Below are 22,758 nucleotides of genomic sequence, written 5' to 3' on the forward strand. Positions count from 1 at the left end.
ATTCTTAGCACTGCCACAGAGCTGGGAGAGGCACCCACTACCACTGCTGCACTCACCAGCTGTGAACCTGGCTTCCAACTGAGTGGCGCTCCCCCTATGGGAGCACACTGATCACCAGGGGGCAGCTCCTGCATTAAACATCTGCCCCCTGGTGGTCAGTGTGCATCATAGTGACCAGTAGTTCCGCCATTCAGTCGATTTGCATATTAGCCTTTTATTATATAGGACAGTGGTCAGCAAACTCATTAGTCAACAGAGCCAAATATCAACAGTACAATGATTGAAATTTCTTTTGAGAACCAAATTTTTTAAACTTAAACTTCTTCTAATGCCACTTCTTCAAAATAGACTCGCCCAGGCTGTGGTATTTTGTGGAAGAGTCACACTCAAGGGGCCAAAGAGCCACATGTGGCTCGCAAGCCGCAGTTTGCCGACCACGGATATAGGATATTAACTTCATAGGGTTGTTGTGAGAATTAAATGAGAGAAATGTATGATGCATTTACATGTGACTGGCACATAGTGAGGACTATGGAAGTGTTATCCACTGTGATGACAATGATTTCATCATATGAAACAAAAATTTTTAGAAAAATATTGCTATACAATATGTATAACAAAATATCCTTTTTACAAACATACACACACAAAAAAACTGTCCAACTAAGAATTAATGGCTCTTTCCAAATATTCCAGTTAATATTTGCTACTTACCCATCTTAACTCTATTCAAATTTCATCATTAAAACTTCACATAGGTAGTATTCACTGTATTGAAAATATATTCATTTGTATTTCAAGTGCATTCATTATATTTCAAGTGCATTGTGTTTCAAATACAGTAATCAAGACAGTGTGGTATTGGTGAAAGAATAGGCAAATAGATCAATGGAAGAGAATAGGGAATCCAAAAATAGTCCCATAATTATAGTCAACTGATCTTTGACAAGGGAGGAAAGGCTAAATAGCATTGGAATAACTGGACATTCACTTGCAAAGAAAAAATCTAGACACAGACTTTAAATTATACCCTTCACAGAAATTAACTCAAAATGGATCCACAGACCTAAAAATAAAATGCAAAATTATAAAACTTTTAGAACATAGGAAAAAAATCTAAATTTACCTTGGATTTAGCAATGACTTTTTTCATGTATTTATCTTCACCTGAGGATATTTGTTTCCATTTTTTATTTTTTTTTTAGAGAGAAAGTGAAAAGGGAGGGAGGGAGGGAATAGGAGGAGAAGAAAGAGAGAGAAACATCGATGTGAGACACATTGATCAGCTGTCTCCCCCATGTGTCCCGACTGGTGCTAGAGATAAAACGTGGAACCCAGGTATATATGCGCCCTTGACTGGGAATCAAACCTGTGACCGTTTGGTGCACAAGCCAATGCTCTAACCATTGAGAACACCAGCCAGGGCTGCAATGACATTTTTTTAATTCTCACCCAAGAATATGTTTGTTGATGTTTATTAATTTTAGAGAGAGGAAGGGAGAGAGAGACAGAGAGAGAGAGAGAGAGACATCCATGTGAGAAAACATCTATCGGGTGCCTCCCCTATGTGCACAGACTGGGGATTGAACCCACAACTTTTGCTGTACAGGTTGACGCTCCAACCAACTGAGCTACCCAGCCAGGGGTGACAATTACTTTTTAAATATAATACCAAAGGCATACTTCATGAAAGAACTGATAAGCTGGACTTCATTAAAATTAAAATTTTCTGCTGAGGAAGACACTGTCAATAGAATGAAAAGACAAGCCACAGACGGAGAAAATAATTCAGAAGTTCATCCAATAAAAAACCGTTATCCAAAATATATAAAGAACTCTTAGAACTCAACAATTAGAAAACAAGTCAATTAAAACATGGGCCAAACATCTTAACAGACACCTCACCAAAGGAGATATACAGATGGCAAAAAAGCATATAAAATGATTCTCCAGCTCAGCCGCGGTGTGGCTCAGTAGTTGAACATAGATCTATGAACTAGGAGGTCACAGTTCAATTCTTGGTCAGGGCACATGCCTAGGTTGTGGGCTTGATCCCTGTGTGGGGCGTGTAGAAGGCAGCCAATCAATGATTCTCTCTTATCATTGATGTTTCTCTCTCTCTCTCTCTCCCTTCCTCTCGGAAATCAATAAAAATATATTTTTAAAAATAATAAAATAAAATGATTCTCCATATCATGTCATCAGGAAGATGAATATTAAAATGAGATATCCCTACACACCTATTAAAATGGCTAAAATCCAGAACATTGATAATACCAAATGCTGGCATAGGAATAAGAATTCTCATTCATTTCTGGTGGGAATGAAAAATGGTATAACCACTTTGGAAGGCAGTTTGGTGTTTTCTTACAAAAATAAACATAGACCACCATAGCCGGTTTGGCTCAGTGGATAGAGCACTGGCCCTCAGAATGAAGGGTCCCAGGTTCAATTCCGGTCAAGGGCACATACCTTAGTTGCAGGCTCCATCCCTGGCCCTGGTCAGGGTGGGTACAGGAGGCAACCAATCGATGTCTCCCTCACATCAGTGTTTCTCTCTTTCTGTTTCTTCCCTCCCTTCCACTCTCTCTAAAAATCAATGGGGAAATATCCTCAGGTGAAGATTAACAAAAAAATTTAAATTAAAAAATAAAATAAACATAGACTTATCATACCATCCAACAATGACACTCCTTGGTACTTATCAAAGGAGTTGGAAACTTTCATCCACATTATAAACATTCATATGCATATGAATGTTTATAACAGCTTTATTCCTAATTGCCAAAACTTGGAAGCAATCAAAATGTCCTTCAGTAGGTGAACAGATAAACTGTAGTACGTCCAGACAATGGAATATTGTTCAGCACTAAAAAGAACGAGTTTTCAAGACATGAAAAGACATGGAAGAAATCTAAATGCATATTGCTAAATAAGTGAAAGAAGCCAGTCTAAAAAGTACACATTCTGGAAAAGGTGAAACTATGGAGACAGTAAAAATATCAGTGCTCGCCAGCGGTAAGTGGGCAGAGAAGAATAAATAGGTGGGGTACAGAGGGATTTTTAGGGCAAACTACTCCACTTAATACTGAAATGGTGGGCTCATGTCATTTTACATTTGTCCAAATCCATAGAATGTTCAACACCAAGTGTGAACCCTAATGTAAATTAAGAACTCTGGGTGATGATGTATCAATATAAGTTCTTCAATTGTAAACAATTGTTCCATCTGGTGGGAGGTGTTGGAAGGGGGGGTGGGGATAACCATGTGTGGAGGCAGGAGGTACATGGGGAATCTCTAAATCTTCCACTCAATTTGCTGTGAACTGGAAACTGCTCTAAAAAAAAATCTACTTAAAAATTAAAATTTTTAAAATAAATGGAAAAAGGCTTCTGGTATTGATGAGTAGGTAAACACTATACTCACCTCCTCCCATGAGCACATCAAAATTCCAACTAAACTACAGAATAACCATCATGGAGAACTGTTTGAAGTCTAGCCTGAAGTCCCTATAACAAGGGATATACTGAAGAAACCACATTAAGACTGGTAGGAAGGGGCAAAGACTCAGAATGGGCTGGGTGTGGTGGTTAAAAACCAGAAGGGATATCTCAGCTGCAGAGGTCCCCCCTGAGGAGTGAGACATCCTGGCACCACCCCAGGCTCCCCAGCTCAGGGCTCCAGTGCCAGGAAGAGAAGTCCCCATAACTTCTGACTGTGAAAACCAGATTGTGACTGAGTGACATGGAGGACCTCACCAGATCACCACGTCCAACCACGTCCACAAACAACATATTTAAAGGGCAGATGTGGCAGGCATCAGAGCCCTGCTAAAGTGATGCATGCTCCATAGGATCAGTCCCTGCAAACAGTTCCTCCACTGTAGTCATGGCCAGTCCTCAGAACCAATCAGCCTGAGAATCAATACCTCACACTGACATGCCAACAGCTATCAAGACTCAACTTGATTGGCACACACAAGCAACACACAGCAAGAGGGCACACACAAGCAACACAAGAGACACACCTGGAGCACCTGCTTAGGTGACAGGGAGAAAGGTCCACTGGGCCCCACAGGACACCCAACCATTAAGGCCACTCTACCAAGACTGCGACACATAGCAAGCAGCTCTACCTAGTACATAGAAACAAACACAGGGAGTCCCAAATGAAAAAAAAAACAAAACAGAAGAAAACTCCAAAAAAGAAACTAAACACAAGGGAGACAAGCAATCTACCAGATGCAGAGTTCAAAATACTCGTTATGAGGATGCTCAATGATCTTGAAAGATTGATAGAACTTAGAAAGAGAGCAAGGTTATGGGGGTTCAAGGTATCTGCAATTTGGACCAAGAACACAAAGTCCAGAGGCAAAAAAGTATAAAATGTATTTGATACAGCAAAAAGATTGGTCAGATTAAAGCACAGAACTTAGATAGGCTCTCCTTAGAAAGCTGACCAAAAAAAAAAGTTATGGTCAGATTTTTGAAAGTTTTGAATGTCATTTTTTTTTTTTACTTAATGACTGCTCTTTCATGTTTTTCCAAAAGGGCTAATTCATTAGGTCTTTGAAATGAATTTTAAAAGCTACCTTCATTTCTTAAATACCAATTTATTTTGAAGCTAATGAAATTACTTTTTGGTTCTCTCAGTAAAGGGTTCTTAACAATGTTTCATCAATATTTGTAAGCTTCCAAGAGCACCAATAAAAGATGTCAAACTAACTAACCTAAAAAGACTGATAGGAAGAAGGGCTTTATCAGTTTTAACTCTCCTTGCACTAATTGTCTATATCCTCTAAATTTCCCAGTACTTTATCACTATAGTTATATTAGTAATTCCCAAAGTGTTCAAGTTTTGATACAGTGTCATTGTTTGATTTTATACTTTCCTGCACAAAGCACTGTAATAAAGTGTACACATTTAATTTTATTGATTTAATAGTCTTTACAAAAAAGATTTAAAATGAAATTTTAAAAAATGTAAAAATACATGCCTTTTTAAAAATTAAAATAAAATTGCTTTAAGACGTTTATAAAAATTACACAGACTCGTGCACCAGTGGCGTCCCTCAGCCTGGCCTGCTTCCTCTCACAATCCAGGACCTCTCGGGGGATGCCAGAGAGCTGGTTTCGGCCTGATCCCCGCTGGCCAGGCCGAGGGACCCCACCAGTGCACGGGGCCTCTAGTATGCATATAAGCTCTTTGGTTAATCTCTTTGTGCCCTCCTCCCTTCCCTCTGAGATTCATCAGTCTGTTCCATGTTTCCATGCCTATGGTTTCCACTCCTGCGTTGAGCATCTGCCCCCTGGTGGTCAGTGCATGTCATAGCTACCGGACAGTCGCTTAGTCTTTTATAGATGATATAGATATAGATATAGATATAGATATAGATATAGATATAGATATAGATATAGATACAGATACAGATACAGATATAGATATAGATATAGATATAGATATAGATAGGTATAAATTGGAGTTACTGGAGATACCCAGGTATCAGAAATATTTTATGCTTTTATTTTTTAAAAATATGTTTTTACTTATTTCAGAGAGAGGAAGAAAAAGAAAGAGAGAAAAATCATCATTAATCGGCTGGCTCTTGCCCACCCCCTACTGAGGTTCAACCCCACAACTAGGGCATGTGCCCTAACCAGAAATCCAACTGTGACCTCTTGGTTCATGGGTCCACGCTCAACCACTGAGCCACACTGGGCCTGGCAATATTTTATGTGGTTTTTTTTTAATCATTTTCTGTTGGGAGTGTAGAATTCGTGTATTCTGTGGTGATATTAAAATGTATCCTGATAATACTTCATTTTTCTCCTCACCAAAACAACTTTAAGTGTTATTGTGATAATAGAAGTTGCCTATGGGAAGGTGTTTAAGACGATAAGGTAAACAGAAAGAAAGGACATAACAGTAAAGTACTGCGAGGAATTTTTCTCAAGCTGTGAGATGTCGGAGAAGAGTGAATGTGATTCAGAGAAGCTCGGAGAATTGTCCTCTCTACAGGGGACTTTCTTTAGCTCCAGGCTCCTGCCTAGCCCTATCTTCAGCAGAGAGATGGAAACTTTGATGACTAGTTCCACCCTGCCTCCCCTTTATGCAGAGGAGGATGGCTCCAAGGAGAGTAGTGATCTGGCTACAACCTGGCTAACCAACCCAGAGATTCCATATGGTAGTGGAGCCACATCATCTACCAACAATCCAGAATTTGTGGAGGGTCTCTCCCAAGGTCAATTGCTTCAGAATGAGCCTTCAGACACAGCAGAAGGCATTGAACAGAGGCATGAAGATGAGCAAAGATGTAAATGAGGAGGGTGGTCCAAAGGAAGAAAGAGGAAGACACCTCTTTGAGACAGCAATACACCCAAATCCCCCCTTACAGGATATGTTCAGGTCATGAATAAGCGTCAAGAACAACTTTGAGCAAAGAGACCAGAAGTCCCATTTCCAGAAATCACATTAGGCAATGAATGTTAGGTAGGAAAAACAGCGCTACTTTGATGAAGCCGATAGAGATAAGGAGCGTTACATGAAGGAACTGGAGCAGTATCAGAAGACTGAGGCCTACAAGGTTTTCAGTAGGAAAACCCAGGTCCATCAGAAAGGCAAATCTCAAAGGCAAGATGCAGCCAGATCGGCCACTCATGATCGTGAGAAAGAAACAGAAGAAACTGTCTGTTTTTGACATCCCTATATTTACAGAGGAATTCTTGAGCCTCAGCAAAGCTCGGGAGGCAGAGCTTCACAAATCCAACATGGAGTTTGAAGGGGAAATGCAGCCCTGCAGAAGCACGTGGAGAGCGTGTGCACAGCAGTGGAGAAGCTGGAAGTGGATGTGATCCAGGAGCGAAGCCGCAACACTGTCTTACAACAGCACCTGGAGACCCTGCGGCAGGAGTTGACCAGCAGCTTTGCCAGCATGCCCTTACCTGGAAGTGGAGAGACACCTACACTGGACACCTTTGACTCATATATGAACAGACTGCACAGTATTATTTTAGCTAATCCCCAAGACAATGAAAACCTCATTGCTATGGTTGGAGAAGTTGTAAACAGACTTGATCGTTAAGGAATGGTGAGTGCTCACTGATATCACACTTCAAAAATAAGATGGCCTTAGATTTTACCGATACTACTAAAATCTTGGAATCACACTGAATAAATAAATGAGTTGGAGACTTGAAACAAATAAAAAACAAAATGTATTCTAATAAAGTAGCACTGTAACAACCTGCCCTTCTTCCTTACCCTCTTTTACAAGAAGTCACTAAAAAGATTACCGTAGTGTTACTGAATGTACAGTAAACTAATCTCATACTTTCCTAGCATTTTGGAATCAGTTAAAATAAAGCATTCTCTACGGTACTTTTTCATATTTAATAAGAGAGCCAAAAGAAATTATAGAATTTCTAGGTCATTTTCTTTTCCTTATCATCTCCTTTAAAGTATTTTTTTTATTTTAGACAGAGATGAAGAGACACATCAATGTGAGAGAGAAACATCGACTGGTTGCCTCCCACACACAAACCAACCAGGGATTGAACCCAAAACCTGGGTATTTGCCCTGACCAGGAATCGAATAACGACCTTTTGGTGCATAGGACAACACTCAACCAACTGAGCCCCACACCAGCCAGGGCCTAGGTCATTTTAAATGGATCTTGTAAATTGGTATTTGATTATATACTTTGATTATGTTGAAAGATCACAGAATGTAGAGCAGTGCTGTCCAACAGAAATATAAAGCTACAAATGCAAGCCACATATATAACTTAAACATTTCTAGAATCTACATTTTAATAAAAGTAAAAAGAAAGGTGAAATTAATTTTAATAATGTATTTTATTTAACCCAAGATATTATCATTGCAACATGTAATCAATAAAAAAATTATGAGGAAGCTATTTTACATTCTTGTTTTTATACTAAGTCTTCAGAAGCCAGTGTGATTTTCACACTTCACACTATATCTCAATTCAGAGAGCCACATGTCAGGTACTTAACAGCTTCATGTGGCTAGTGGCTACTGTATTAGCCAGTATAGATGAAGAGGTTCCTTCTCATCATTAGTGCTGAAATCCAATGTTTCAGAAACTTCAACCTATGAACTGAAGTATATCACCGTCTCTCACATGCACATTTAGGGGAAAAAAATCCTAACAGATGAACTCTAAAGAAACGTTTATTTTACTTATAAAATAGTATTACAGTACTCACTTCAGCCATACATTTACTATAATTGGAGTGACATGGAAAAGATTAGCATAGCCCCAGTGCAATGATGACATGAAAATTCATGAAGTGTTCCATATTTTTAAAAAGATAAATATATGAGGTGGTAAATGTGTTAGTTAAGTAGAGGGGTGGAATCCTTTCACAGTCTATACATATGTCAAATTATCACAATGTACACTTTAAATATCTTATAATTTTTAAATTAAATTTATTGGGGGTGACATTGGTTAATAAAATTATATAGGTTTCCAGTGCACAATTGTATGATACATCATCTGTATCTTGTAATTTTACATGTCAATATTCTATATATATAAAAGGCTAATATGCCAAGTGTCCCCTCAGGAATTCGACTGGGAGTTTGATCGCTCACTATGACGTGCACTGACCACCAGGGGGCAGCATGGAATGAAGGAAGGCCCCAGCCAGCGGCTGGCAGCCGGGAAAGGAAGGCCCCAGCTGGCAGCCAGAAGGCCCTGATAGGCCCTGATCACAGGCCAGGCCTAGGGATCCTACCCGTGCACAAATTTTGTGCACCGGGCCTCTAGTATCTCAATAAAGTTGAAAAATAAAGTAAAATAGTATTCCACTTTTCATCTACGAGAAAAAGATACTTGTGAGGAATTTTTGAAATAATATTTTTACATTTAGAGGGAAGTTGTGGGACTGGCTCTTACACGTACTCACTCCATATATACTTTCACAATATTAAAAGTAAAAAACACAAACACACACTAGGAAATGAGGAATTTATGTAATTTTCACTTTATTCTTTTCTAAAGTTTCTCCTCTCACAAGCAGCCATGGAGGCCAGGAGAATCACTTGGAAAACTTAGTTGGCTGGCCAGAGAAAGGGATTAGCATTAGTCTGTGGCCAAAGTGAAACCAACAGCCCTCATAGTAAGACAAATAGTAACAGAAAAAAATGTCTGTATCACAGAGGTGAGCAGGAAAGGAGAGAACTGGCTGCTGTTTCACAGAACTATTAGGCTCTTAGCCAATCAATAAACTGATTATTGGAATAGCTTGTTTAACTCTCCAACTATTTATAACTCTAAAATTAGGCAATCTAATTCCACATACAATGAGTACCAACTACTGTAATTGCTTAGAAAAGGACATTTATAAATAAGAGAAAAATAGTATTTCTACAATAATTCAATTTTAAATGGATGGGTTTCAATTGTTTCAGTTTTTAATATTTTAAAATATAGCCTTTTTATTAATCTAGGCTAAATCAGCAAGTCAACAGTTATTGAGACCCTACTGTGTTATGTGCCCTGAAGAATACATCAGTATAAGGCATGATCCCTGCCCTTAGGAGTTTATAATATCTATAATTAAAAAAAGCATAAAATGCTAATTAGACCAGACGTCCTTCCAGAAGTCCTCCTTCCAGACAAAGCCGCAGTAGGCGGGGGCCGAGGCAGAGGTGGGCGGGTGCCACGGCGGCAGCAGGAGGGGGCTGTGGCAGAGGTGGCAGAGGCAGCAGAGGGCCATGGCAGCAACCGGCGGGGGCCGCAGCAGTGGGCAAGGGCCGGGGCCAAGGCCCTTGCATGAATTTCATGCATCGGGCCTCTAGTAAGTATATAAAAGAGTAATCACTGTCTATTGCTGCTTTTGCCATATAGTGGTAGAGTTGAATATTAGTAGCAAAGACTGTATGGCCCACAAAACCTAACAATTTACTATCTGGCTCTTAACCAGATAATGTTTGCCAACTCCTGCTTTTTAAAAATTATTCTTGACTGGAGTAAGAGGGCAGACTAAAAAAACACTAAACACGACAAAATTTCATTATATCTAGCAAGCTTTTAAAAAACTGTAATTTTTTACTATAAACACTCAGCTTTCACTATAAAACATTAGCCTGGATGATGGTAAAGTAAAACTTGCAGACTAATTCTCAACCTGGCTGTGTCTACTAAGGAAAATATATTAGAACTAGCGGTCTGGTGCATGAAATTTATACACAGGGGGTGTGTCCCTCAGCCCAGCCTGCACCTTCTCCAATCCGGGACCCCTCAGGGGATGTTCAACTGCCAGTTTAGGCCCGATCCCTGTGGCAGTCGGACATCCCTCTCACAATCCAGGACCACTGGCTCCTAACCACTCACCTGCCTGCCTGCCTAATGCCCCCAACTGCCCTCCCCTGCCGATCTGGTCACCCCCAACGGTCCTCCCCTGCCAGCCTGGTCGCCCCCAACTGACCTCCCCTGCTGGCCTGCCTTGGCCCCCACCACCATGGCTTTGTCCAGAAGAAAGTTGGATGTCTAGAAGATGGCTGGTTGACTTGGTCCAATTAGCATATTATCCTTTTAGTAGTATAGATAGATTGCATAGGATAGGATTGCTTAAATCGGGGGGAAAGCCTTTTTCAGCAGGAGGAGATGCTCTTGGCAGACATAAATACATAATCCCTATATCTGGACTGATAGCCAGCCATATGCACTATACTGCCAAACCGGTTATTAAAAAATTGAACTGCTTTCTTACACCTTACACCAAACGGCTGTTGCCCTTAAAACCCCTCCTCAACCCCCACCTTAGGTTCTGCCTTCACGGTTCACCAGATTTGGTTCTGATTGGTCTGTTTCTATGCCAGTCAGCATCAAAAACTCCGCCTCCTAGGCAGCCATTGGCTCCTCTTGGAAATTCAGAGCAGCCCCACCTTCATGTCGGTGCCAGCCCTTCAGTCACACCTCCAGTCCGCTACCAGGTGTATCTCTGGCTGCTCTGAGAAGAGGTACCTCAGGTCTGTGCTGGTGGCAATTTTGAATTCTCATCCCTGACCTAACCTTCTTACAGTGCGAGCTCCGTGAAGGCAAGCATTTGCTTGTTAATTCTTAGTTCACTCATAGACTTTACCTGTGTCTATGCATCTATGCTAGCACCGCATGGTGACTGGTTGAACAGTTGTTTCAGTCGTCATGGTCACTGCTTTTTTTATATATATATATAGATATTTAGGGTAGTGAAGTAAGATGTTTATCAAAGGGAAGGGGGCATGTGTTTTAAAAGGTTGAGGAAGACTTTAATAATCATACCTCTATAGTGTCCAGCTTGACTCACCACTCCTGGCCATAAATGACTTTGGCTGTTTCCCAAAATCAAATGTACCATGAAAGTACTCGATTCTCATTATTTGCCATAGTTATGTTCCATAAAGTTGCTGTGGATGCTGAATTAGTGAATACTGAATCATTTTCCCTAAGGGAAATGATGAGTTAAGTCAACTCATCAATAGGTAACCTTGTTTTATGTGTGTTTATGCTTAACGGTACCTTAGTTACTGTAACATTGAACTCAAGATCAACAGCACTATAACTCATGCCTGAATAAAGCTTACATAACACATGCATTCTCTCTATAAGGCACATCACAGGCTTCCTATGCTTAAGAACACAATTTAGATAGCATTTCAGCACTACACTGAAACATTTCTTTAAACAGTGAAATCACCAACAAAGAGCAGAAAAATTTAAAAAATGTAAAAGTATACTTAATAGTCTACAAAAACTTGTTTACAATATGAGAACTGAAATAATAAAGCTAAGTAAGCACTGCCTTGTTGGACCCAGCTAGGAACATAGGACTCAAATTTATTTTGCCCATGCTCAGGTCTGGAAAAAAAACCCTGCAAATCACCCCAACTGCTTGATTTCAGAGTTACAATTAGATTTTGGGGTTAGTGGACAAATTCAAAAGTAAAGAATTGATAAATAATGAAGGATCAACTGTATAATGATGTACTACTACTGATAACCTTCTAAATCAATTATGATGCTTAAAAATTATTTTTAAGCAAGAGCAAATTAATAAGTACACAAGCACCCAAAGTAATGTCTTTAAAATAATATTTCTTTAGTATATATAAAGTGAATGGTGTGTGTGTATAACTCTCTTCCCCACTCCACACTTAGTTTGATACTGCTTTGAGACTCAGCCTCTAGTTGGCCAAATCTTACTCCCAGCATGGGTTAGGTTCCCCTGACCTTGAGTTCCCATATTTTTCCCAGTATCTCTATTCTATCACAACTACATAACTATCTGTTTGCTTATGCCTTGCACACTGAGAGATTGTAATCTCCCTGAGAGATCCTGATTTTTGTTTTTCTCTAGATCTTATTTTCTAGTACGAGGCCTTATTTATAACATATTGCTGTTCAGTTAACTTTGAATGAGTGAAAATAATTCAATGACATGAGTAATTATGAGGACCTACATAAAATGACTATGAAATAAAAAGACAAATGGCTAAAGTAATCAAGAGATAGAATATGTACAATTTGCCAACCAAATGCATGTGGAACTTTGAAAAAGTTTTAGATTGCCCTGGTTTCCAGGTTGAACAAAGATGTGCACAGTTCACCCTAGCTGGTTTGGCTCACTGGATAGAGCGTCGGTCTGCAAACTGAAAGGTCCCAGGTTCGATTCCAGTCAAGGGCACATGCCCAGGTTGTGGGCTCGATCCCCAATGGGGGACTTGCAGGAGGCAGCCGATCCATGATTCTCTCTCATCATGGATGTTTCTATCTCTCCCTCTTTCTTCCTCTCTGAAATTAATAAAAATATATATTTTTTAAAAAAGATGTGCACAGTTGAACTACTAATGAAAGTATTCTATATAATAAAAGACTAATATGCAAATCAACCGAACAGCAGAACAACCGGTTGCTATGATGTGCACTGACCACCAGGGGGCAAACGCTCAATGCAGAAGCTGTCGCCTGGTGGTCAGTGCGCTCCCACAGGGGGAGCGCTGCTCAGCCAGAAGCCAGGCTCACAGCTAGCGAGCACAGCGGCGGTGGCAGGAGCCTCTCCCGCCTCTGCAACAGCGCTAAGGATGTCTGACTGATGGCTTAGGCCCACTCCCCAGGTGGAGCAGGCCTAAGCCATCAGTCAGACATCCCCCAAGGGCTCCCGGACTGCAAGAGGGCACAGGCTGGGCTGAGGAACACCCCCAGAGTGCAACAATTTTGTGCACCGGGCCTCTAGCAGAATATAAGAATGCATTTGAAGAGAAAGACAAGTTCTGTTAGAACACGCCTATAACCCTACTAATCACCCCTTCATCTCTGCTACTTCCATACTTGGTAAAATTCATTGCTTGAACTATATTCCTAATTACTACCTATGTTGTAATAACTTGTTTCTCTAACTCCCCTATAATAATGTAAGATCAAACAGGGCAAGGCTTATTTAATTTTTGACTCCCAAAAACCTAGTACAACAATATTCAATTAAATTGAATGTGGATGAAGGTGTCTAGGAAAGAATTGGATATTCTAAATTGGGACTTACAAAAAAAGCCTTAGCTGGAGATAAAGATTTAGAAAAGATTGTAACACAGGTAGTATTTTAAAGTGTAAAAGAGGGATATTTTTGAAAGAATCGAATACAACGTGGGATGGAAAATTTTTGAAAGAATCAAAGAGAACTTTTGGATGGCCAGCATTTAAGGGGCACATCAATAAAAAACTGATGATGAGCTCGGCCTATGTAGCTCAGTGGTTGAGTGTTGACCCATGCAACAAGAGGTCACTGGTTCAATTCCCGGTCAGGCACATGCCCAGGTGTAGGGCTCGATCCCCAGTGTGGGGCATGTAGGAGGCAGGCGATCAATTATTTTCTCTCATCATTGATGTTTCTCTCTCTCTCACCCTCTCCATTCCTCTCTGAAATCAATAAAAAAATATATTTTTTAAAAAGAACTTTCAGCCCTGGCTGGTTTGGCTCAGTGGATAGAGTGTCGGCCTGCGAACTGAAGGGTCCCAGGTTCAATTCCGGTCAAGGGCACATGCCTGGGTTCTGGGCTTGATCCCCAGTGGGGGACTTGCAGGAGGCAGCCGATCCATGATTCTCTCTCATCATGGATGTTTCTCTCTCTCTCTCCCTCTTCCTTCCTCTCTGAAATCAATAAAAATATATTTAAAAAATAAATTAAAAAATAAATAAATAAATAAAAAGAACCTTCATATGCCAAGACACCTTTCTAGGTACTGAGGATACAATATAAATTTAAAAATCCATGCCTTTACATTCTAATGGGGAAGATAAAATTTTATTTTTTTAAATAATTAAGAACAATTTAAAAAATATTATATAGAATATTAGATGGTGGTAGGAGCTAAGGAAAGTAAAGTAAGAAAGGAAATAAGAGAATTAAAATTTTAGATGGGGTGGCCAGAAATGGGTTTAAAGGGTTGAGAAATGACATTTGCACCATGACCTGAAAGAGGAAAGGAGGAAAGTTATGTATATATGTGGGGGTAGAATATACCAGGTAGAGGGAAATATTAAAAAATGCTAGGCATCTTTGAGGTGGTGCTATGTCAGAGTGATGAAGTGGGAGTGGTGAAAAGGTTAGAAGGCAGTCAGAAAAATAATACATGCTAAATGGTGTGGAGCCTTGTAAACTACTGAAGACAGACTTCTATATGGGAAAATGAGAAGCCACTGAAATTTTATGCAGGATGCCAAAATCACTGGCTTCTGTGTTAAGAATGGAGTGGGAAAGAATTATAAAGTCTAAAGAGAGTGTATTGCATTATTTCAGGTGGATTGGACCATGATGTAGCCATTTTATTTATTTTGAAAGTAGAATCAATAGGACTTCCTGATGAATCAGATGTGGGATATGAGAGAAATCAATAATGACTCCAAGGTTTTTCAGCTTCAGCAAACTGAAAAAACAAATTTGTTACTTACTAAAACAGGAAGACAGAAGAGCTGGAGGGGGAAATTGAGTTTAACATTGAACATATTAAGTGGAAGATGCCTATTAAACTTACAAATGGCAATGTCTAAGAGGCAATTGAATACATGAGTCTGGTTTACAGAGGGAAGATAAAAAATTTGGAGTAAAGGTGATCTTTAAAACCATGAGACAAAAGATTATACTAGAGTGAATGAAGATAAAAAAAAAAAAAAAAAAGCCCAAGGACAGAATTCTAAGGGTCACAAATGTAGTAGTAGAATAACTATTACCAGGAAAGTGGGGCCTCTTCCCTGGCTCCAGATAAATCTTAATTATTCAAAATCAAATATGATACTTGCTGGAGTAAGCCTGTGGGATTAGCTGAGTCCAATTGGTATCCAGAGGAAGAGGGTAGAAGAAAGAGAAGAAACTTTCTTCTTCCACTTTACAATCATGACTGCATAACACCGGGAACTGTGGCAACCATTATGCAATCATTAGGGGCACTAAACCACATACTAAGGATGGCAGAGGATAAAGATTTAAAAAAACAACAACTCATATATTGAGCTGCTAAATCAACCAGTGCTAGAGCTACTCTGGATCTCGATTTTTAGGTTATTTCATAAGAATTTTCATTACATACAGGCAATAGTATCTGCTTACAATAATGTCATTTAATTTTTATTACAATGTTTAGGGTACCAAAGAACAAACTGAGACTCAAAAAAAAAAAAAAAGTAAAACCTGAAGAAGTTAAATAACTTGCAGCAAATGGTGAATTGAAGCTCATTTAACTCCAAAGTCTATTTCAAGTGATTAATAATAGTGGATTAAAAAAAGAAGAAGAAGCATGCCACACCTGCTACTCCTTGGCCCTGAAGCCATTCACAACTATTGGCTTTTACCAGCAGGCATTAATGAGTTTGTAGCAAAAAAAAAAAAAAAAAAAGGCAGGGAGGGGGAGCGCTTAAGTCATATAAACAATCTCAGTTGATAAAAAAATAAAAAGAGAGTAGTGGATTTAAAGAGTGGATACAACTAAAAGACAAGGGAGAATGGGAACTGAGAATTCTTGAAGTGAATGGCAAAATTAGGCCAGGAAGTAACAGAGATTGAAAGAAAAGGGAAATGACCTAGCCCAGTGGTCGGCAAACTGCGGCTCACAAACCACATGCGGCTCGCGAGCCGCAGTTTGCTGACCACTGACCTAGCCAGTTTGTCTCAGTGGATAGTGTCAGCCTGCAGACCGAAGGGTCCCAGGTTCAGTTCCAGTCAAGGACACATACCCCGGGTTGCAGGCTCCTACCAGCCTGGGCCCTGGTTGGGGCTCGTGCAGGAGGCAACCAATCAATGTTTCTCTCACATCAATATTTCTGTCTTTCCTTCTCTCTTCCACTCTCTCTAAAAAAATCAATGAAAAAATATCCTCAGGTGAGGATTTAAAAAAAGGGGGGTGGGAGTGTCAAAAGACTAGAAGAACAGATAGAGTATATTAGTAAACTAGAGGCCCAGTGCACAAAATTCGTGCATGATCTAGGCTTGGCCAGTGATCAGGGCCGATCGGCGCCTTCCGGCTGCCAGCCCGGGCCTTCCTTCGTTCCACACCGCCCCCTGGTGGTCAGCACACTTCACAGCGAGCGGTCGAACTCCCAGTCAGTCAAACTCCCGAGGGGACAATTTGCATATTAGCCATTTATTATATAGGAATAGAGGCCAGTGCACAAAATTCATGCACAGGGCAGGGGGGGAGGGTCCCTCAGCCTGGCCTGCACCCTCTCCAATCCGGGACCCCTCGGGGGATGTCTGACTGCTGGTTTATGCCTGCACTTTTAACAGATGACAGCTCCATTGTTGTTTCTTTCTTTTCATGCTTAAACCCATTGGAATTAGTAGGTATTCAAAGTGTGGGGGGAACACCCTGTATATCTCTAGTCAGCAGTGAAAGGAACCAATGGCAGATTTGGAACCCCAGACAGGGAACCTCGCTCACTCCCTGCATGTCTCCCCACTCAGCTTTCCACCTTCATGGGCAGTGGGAGAATCAATGTTTTCTCTCATTAACTCGCAAAAGCACGTCCTGTCACCCGCTGCCCGGCAGGAGCGCACTAGGCCCCGAGCAAGCGAGGCTCAGTCAGGGCAGCCTTCACTCATGGGCGCCAGCACCCCGAGTGCACATTCCTCCTCTGCAGTCACCCCGACTCTCCTGCCGTTTCACTGAGGACGGACCCCCTCGCTTCCTCTAGGTTTCCAATCTCGAACACTGACCGAAGGCATGCCGCCGCCCACCAGGTGAGTCTGTTCGCACCTGCTCCTGCCTCAGCACCTGCATTAGCCTCACGGAGGCAATCTCATCACAGCACTGGCCTCTGGGGGAACAGGGCCTCACCACTCCCCACCCTCTCACTGTCATCTCACAGGCGCCCACCCCGAGCACCCAGAGCACCCAGACACGCTACAAAGCACGTGAGCGTGCCGGAGGGAACATGCACACGTCGTGTGGGGGACGTAGGCATGCCGGGGTTGATGGAAGTGCAGCGGACGGGGAGGGAGAACATGCGCGCACCGTGGTCCGGGACTTTTGCGGGTATGCGTGGGTGACAGCACGCTGGGGGATGTTCGCATGCAAGTTGGGGAAGAGAGGATGCACACACCAGAGGCCTGCGCCTGCGCAGATCCGCAAACCTGCGCGGCACGGCCAGGAGGATGTCAATCTGGCCCGCCACGGTGGCTGTCCCTGCGATCGCACACCTTCTAGGCCAGGAGGTGTAACTGGCGCAGCCGCTCCATGGCACTGTGACCCACAGGCACTGCTTCAGCTCGGCCCACAGGCTCCGCTCAGTGCCACTCACAGCCGCCGCTGCTGCCATGTGGGGAGTAAGGCCACTCTCCATCAGGCCCGCCTCCCCTGCCCCCATCCCCACTGCCGCTTGCCCAGCAGCAGCCATCGTGAGTGCTCACAGCCACCGCCACCGCCATGTGGGGAGTACAGGCCGCCTTCCGGTGAGCCCGCCTCTCCCGCCCCCGGTTCTCACTGCCACAAGTCCCCACCCACCCACGCCTGCTGTGAGCACACAGCCTGCTGTTCTGGTCATTACACGTGACGGCGTCCCGGAAAATTTGCATATTCCTCTATTATTAGTATAGATAAGTTAAAGTGATAGCTCTTCTTAAGAGAATACTAGAGTTGAAGATTTTAATTTTTTTAATAGTCTGAATGAAGACTAAATGTAGGCTGTAGCCATGAGTAGGGAGAGATGTGCATTTTGAGTGGTCAAGGATTAATATTTACTAACATCTACTACGTGGAATGTTATTTTATGCACTTGGTACACAGTAGTATTTATGCACTCTGGTGTGAAGAGCAGACAATAAACAAGGAACTAGAACTTCGATGCATATGAAGTTTGGGGCCAGCACAGTCAGAGACTTACACTCAGAGGTATCTGATTTGAGATTAAGATCTCTGGTGGTGGCATGGCCAGCAACTGAGGCCTTTACTCAAGGTTACAAACAGAACATAAGAATTGAGTGATAATCGGGAAGACAATGAGTAGCAATTATGTGATTTCAAATAATTTTACATACTCACACTAGAAAATGTTTAATGGATATATGATCTAAGTACTAAGCTTCTCCCATTCCACCTTATCAACCATTGCTTAATAAATTACAGGTTATTCTTTTTTTAGGCTGATGCAAATAACTACCTGAAAACAAATATGGAGTCTTTGCACACAGTGATTCATGGTTTCATTCAACATTCACACACTAGAATAAGCTCCATGAAGGTAAAAATATTGCCTATTTTGTTCACTGCTATATATCTAGCACCTAGAACAACGCCCAACATTTTTACTGAACTGAATAATAAATAATGAATAATTAATAAGCACCTACTGGATGTCAGGTACTATGTTAATTTCAAAGGTAGATAAGATAGTTCTGCCCTTAAGGAGTTTAGCATTTAAAGATTTTTATTTTATTTCATTTTATTTCTTTTTGCATTTAAAGACTCTTAACTGCCTTGGCCAGGTAGCTCAGTTGATTAGAGCTAGCTGGAAAATAATACAATAATTAATAAATAATAATACAATAAGTTGTGTTTCGTGTACTCACAACTGTAAACCTATTTTTGCCCAATCCTGTATACAGTTAAGGAGCAAAGTTGTTAAACTTAAAGTAGTATCTGTTCTGGAATAAAAGAAATTTATTTTAGACTACATATGTTTTTAAACTTAGAAAACAAACTACCATTCTACCTAAAAATATTAGTATTTGTATCATTAGGTACTACAGTTAGATGACCAGTTTTAAACAATGATTATGATAATGCATAGAAAAATAATTATTTCACATGCTTCTAAAATTTTAATTTCTTCTTTCCTTCTCAAGTCCTTGCAAATACATTATTTTTTAAAAATGAATGAGAATATTGGTTATTATGAAGCAACACAAAAGAAAAAAACAGAATCAGAAGTCAAATTCCAAGGAGATCGCAGCTATAAATAGAGATATGGAAATGTCAGGACAGAGAAGAAAAGTTCCACTAAAAAACAACAAAACTGTGTGCCAAGTAAGTTTTATATCTCATATCATCTATCGTCAGTTAAAGATTTCATTTGCAAATAGTCTAATAATCTATTTCAAAAAAATAAATGAGTGCCCTAGCCGGTTTGGCTCAGTGGATAGAGCGTCAGCCTGGATTTGATTCCAGTCAAGGCATGTGCCCAGGTTGCAGGCTCAATCCCCAGTGTGGGGCAGGAGGCAGCCAATCAGTGATTCTCTCTCATCATTGATACTTCTCTTTCTCTCTCTCCCCCCCTCTCTCCTTCTCTGAAATCAATAAAAATATATTTTTAAAAAAATAAATAAAGTAAGAGTGAGTCCCAGTCAGGTTGCTCAGTTGGTTAGTGTCATCCCAATATATCAAGGTTGCAGGTTAGATTCCAGGCCAGGGAACATACAGAAACAACCAATGAATGCATAAATAAGTGGAACAACAAATTGATGCCTCTCTCTCTCTAAAATCAATCAGTAATAGAGGCTCAGTGCATGAAATTCGTGCACTGCGGGGGGGGGGGGTGTCCCTCAGCCCAGCCTGTGCCCTCTCACAGTCCAGGACCCCTCGCTCCTTACTGCCTGCCTGCTCGCTGCTCCTTACTGCTCAGCTCACTACTCCTTAGTGCTGCCGCGGAGGCAGGAGAGGCTCCTGCCACCACCACTGTGCTTGCCAGCAGTGAGCCCAGCTTCTGGCTGAGCGGCACACTGACCACCAAGGGGCAGCTCCTGCATTGAGCGTCTGACCCCTGGTGGTCAGTGCACATCATAGCAACTGGTTGTTCCGCTGTCCTGTCGATTTGCATATTAGGGTTTTATTATATAGGATAAAAAATTAAGTAGAAGTAAAGGTAGATGTCCTGATTATAAAAACCAAGATGTTGTTGGTTCTAAAGATTCTTCCTCCTTTTGTACCCAAGGAGCAGAAAACCCCCTTCTGAAATGTAAACCAATCACTGCTGCTTCACAGAAAATTTATTCCATAAAATAAAAAGCAATTAATCTTGTTACTTTTAATGGCAGTTAAGCAATCTGAGTCACAATTTCCTCCACCACAAAATGAAATGGATTAGATGATCTTCAAGACCTTTCAAAATCTTTTTTAAAGTAATTTTTTATTTTTTAATTAGTTGATGTATAACCTTTTATTAGTTTCAGGTATAAAACCCAGTGGTTAGACATTTATATAACTTACAAACTGATCACTCCAATAAATATACTACCCATCTGACACCACACATAGTTAATAAATATTATTGACCATATTTCCTATGCTGTACTTTACACCCACATGCTTATAGTGTTTTGAATTCTGCATCTAGTAGATTGCTGGTTTCTATTTTCTTTAGTTCTTTTTCTGGAGTTTTGTTCTGTTGTTTCACTTGGGACATATTTTTTCTTGGTCTCCTCATTTTGGCTACCTCCCTGTTTATTTCTATGTAATAGGTAGAGCTGCTCTGTCTGCCAGTCTTAGTAGAGGGGCCTTATGTGGTAGATATCCTGTAGGGTGTATTGGTTCAGCTTGTTGGTCACCTGATCTGGACACTCAGGTGCACCCCTCGTGTGGGCTGAGTGCACCCTCCTGTTGTAGTTGTGCCTGATTGCTGTTGGCACATTGGTGAGATTTACCCCCAGGCCAACTGATTTGAAGGACTGGCTGAGACCACAGCAGAGCATCTGCTGTCCAGGTGCAGACCCAATGAAGCGGGAAATGCTTTAGCAGGCTCTGGTGCCCCATGAGTGTGCTGCTGGTGAAGGTGGTTGGGTGGTACTCTGGATTGGTCTGAAGCTGTCCACTGGGTGCAATGGCTCTGGGTTCTCCCAGGAGGTGCAGGCCAAGATCAGACACATATGTCCTGCTTGGGACATAAGCTACAAAGCAATCTTAGGTGGCTGCTACTTGTGCTGAGTTTATAGATGCCTGGGAGAAACCAAGGCCAGCTACCACTAATGCCTAACTTTGGGCCATTTAGCAAGATATGCAAGGCATGCCAAGATCAGATGCTGCATGTTAGGGGTTTGAGAAATTTTAGGAAAGTCCACAGCATGAGTCAAGACAGGCCAATTTTATTTAAAAGCCACTGGAAGAGTAATGGGTAGTCCCTCAAGTTGCTTGTGTTGGTGTCTCAGGAAATCACCACTGTGGGGGCTGGGCTCAACAAAGGAACAGTGGTATTTGCCAGCACTTCTGTTTTGGAGAAAGCTGCCCCTTCAGCCCTCAGTTTCTCCCTGTACGTTCCTGGTGCCTTTTGAACTGCTGCCCCAGTGCTAGAGCTCAGAGTGAGTCCAAGTAGGTCCATGAATGAACTTTCTTAAAAAAATATACTTTATTGATTTTTACAGAGAGGAAGGGAGAGGGATAGAGTTAGAAACACTGATGAGAGAGAAACATCAATCAGCCGCCTCCTGCACACGCCCTACTGGGGACGTGCCAGCAACCAAGGTACATGCCGTTGACCGGAATCGAACCTGGGACCCTTCAGTCCGCAGGCCGACACTCTATCCACTGAGCCAAACCGGTTAGGGCAACGAGCTCTTTAAGAGAAACGCCTGGCACTCCAGCAGCCCTCCAGCTCACTCTGCCATAATCCCCACTTGTTTCCACAGCCAGAAATTATGAGGACTTCTCTTCCCAGCACTGGAATTCTGGGTTGGGGGGCCTGGTGTGGGATTGAGACCCCCTAGCTCCACAGGCAGGACCACTGCAGCTGAGATATCCCTCTTGATTTTTAACTGCCACATGAGTGTGGGGCCAGCAAGTTCAGTGCCTCCATCCCTCCCACCAGTCTCCATGTGGCTTCTTTATATCCTTAGTTGTAAGACTTCTGTTCAGCTAGATTTTAGGCAGTTCTGAATGATGGTTGTCCTGCAGTTTAGATGTCATTTTGATGTGGTTGAGGGAGGATGTGAGTACCGCATTTACCTACTCTGCCTTCTTGACCGCTCCTATTCTAAGAAAAGTATAAGTGAAGCTACTCTTCAGTGCCATGTAGCGTCAAAGGCCCCCAATGTTCATGATATACACTCAACATTTTTTAATCTCTGGATTTATAGGAAAGTTTTAGTATGATAACAATGAATTCAATTTCATACTTAGTAAGCTTTTATCAACATAAAAGCACTAAGCCATACTGAGCAAACCAAAGAATAAGATCCAGTCCTTGACCAGCCCTCTCTTATACAGAAGGGAAAGTGGAGAGAACAAGATCTCTGTATTCAGAATATTTACTGCAGTCTAGCTGGGGAAACA

The 22,758-nt window shown here is 41.5% G+C and overlaps 1 protein-coding gene and 1 pseudogene across 7 annotated transcripts in view; one reads left to right on the forward strand and one right to left on the reverse strand.

The window, feature by feature from the left end:
* The window catches only part of DNAJB4 (DnaJ heat shock protein family (Hsp40) member B4), a 48,751-nt gene that overhangs the window by 17,314 nt on the left and 8,679 nt on the right, over positions 1–22,758 (reverse strand). The gene's annotated exons all lie outside the window — the stretch shown is intronic.
* On the forward strand, positions 5,593–7,765 carry LOC307103416 (high mobility group protein 20A-like; annotated as a pseudogene). Its single transcript has one exon. The product of its transcript is annotated as a high mobility group protein 20A-like (transcript).

The sequence above is a fragment of the Cnephaeus nilssonii genome (assembly GCF_951640355.1).
Source record: "Cnephaeus nilssonii genome assembly, chromosome: 7".
Lineage (NCBI taxonomy): Eukaryota > Metazoa > Chordata > Mammalia > Chiroptera > Vespertilionidae > Cnephaeus > Cnephaeus nilssonii.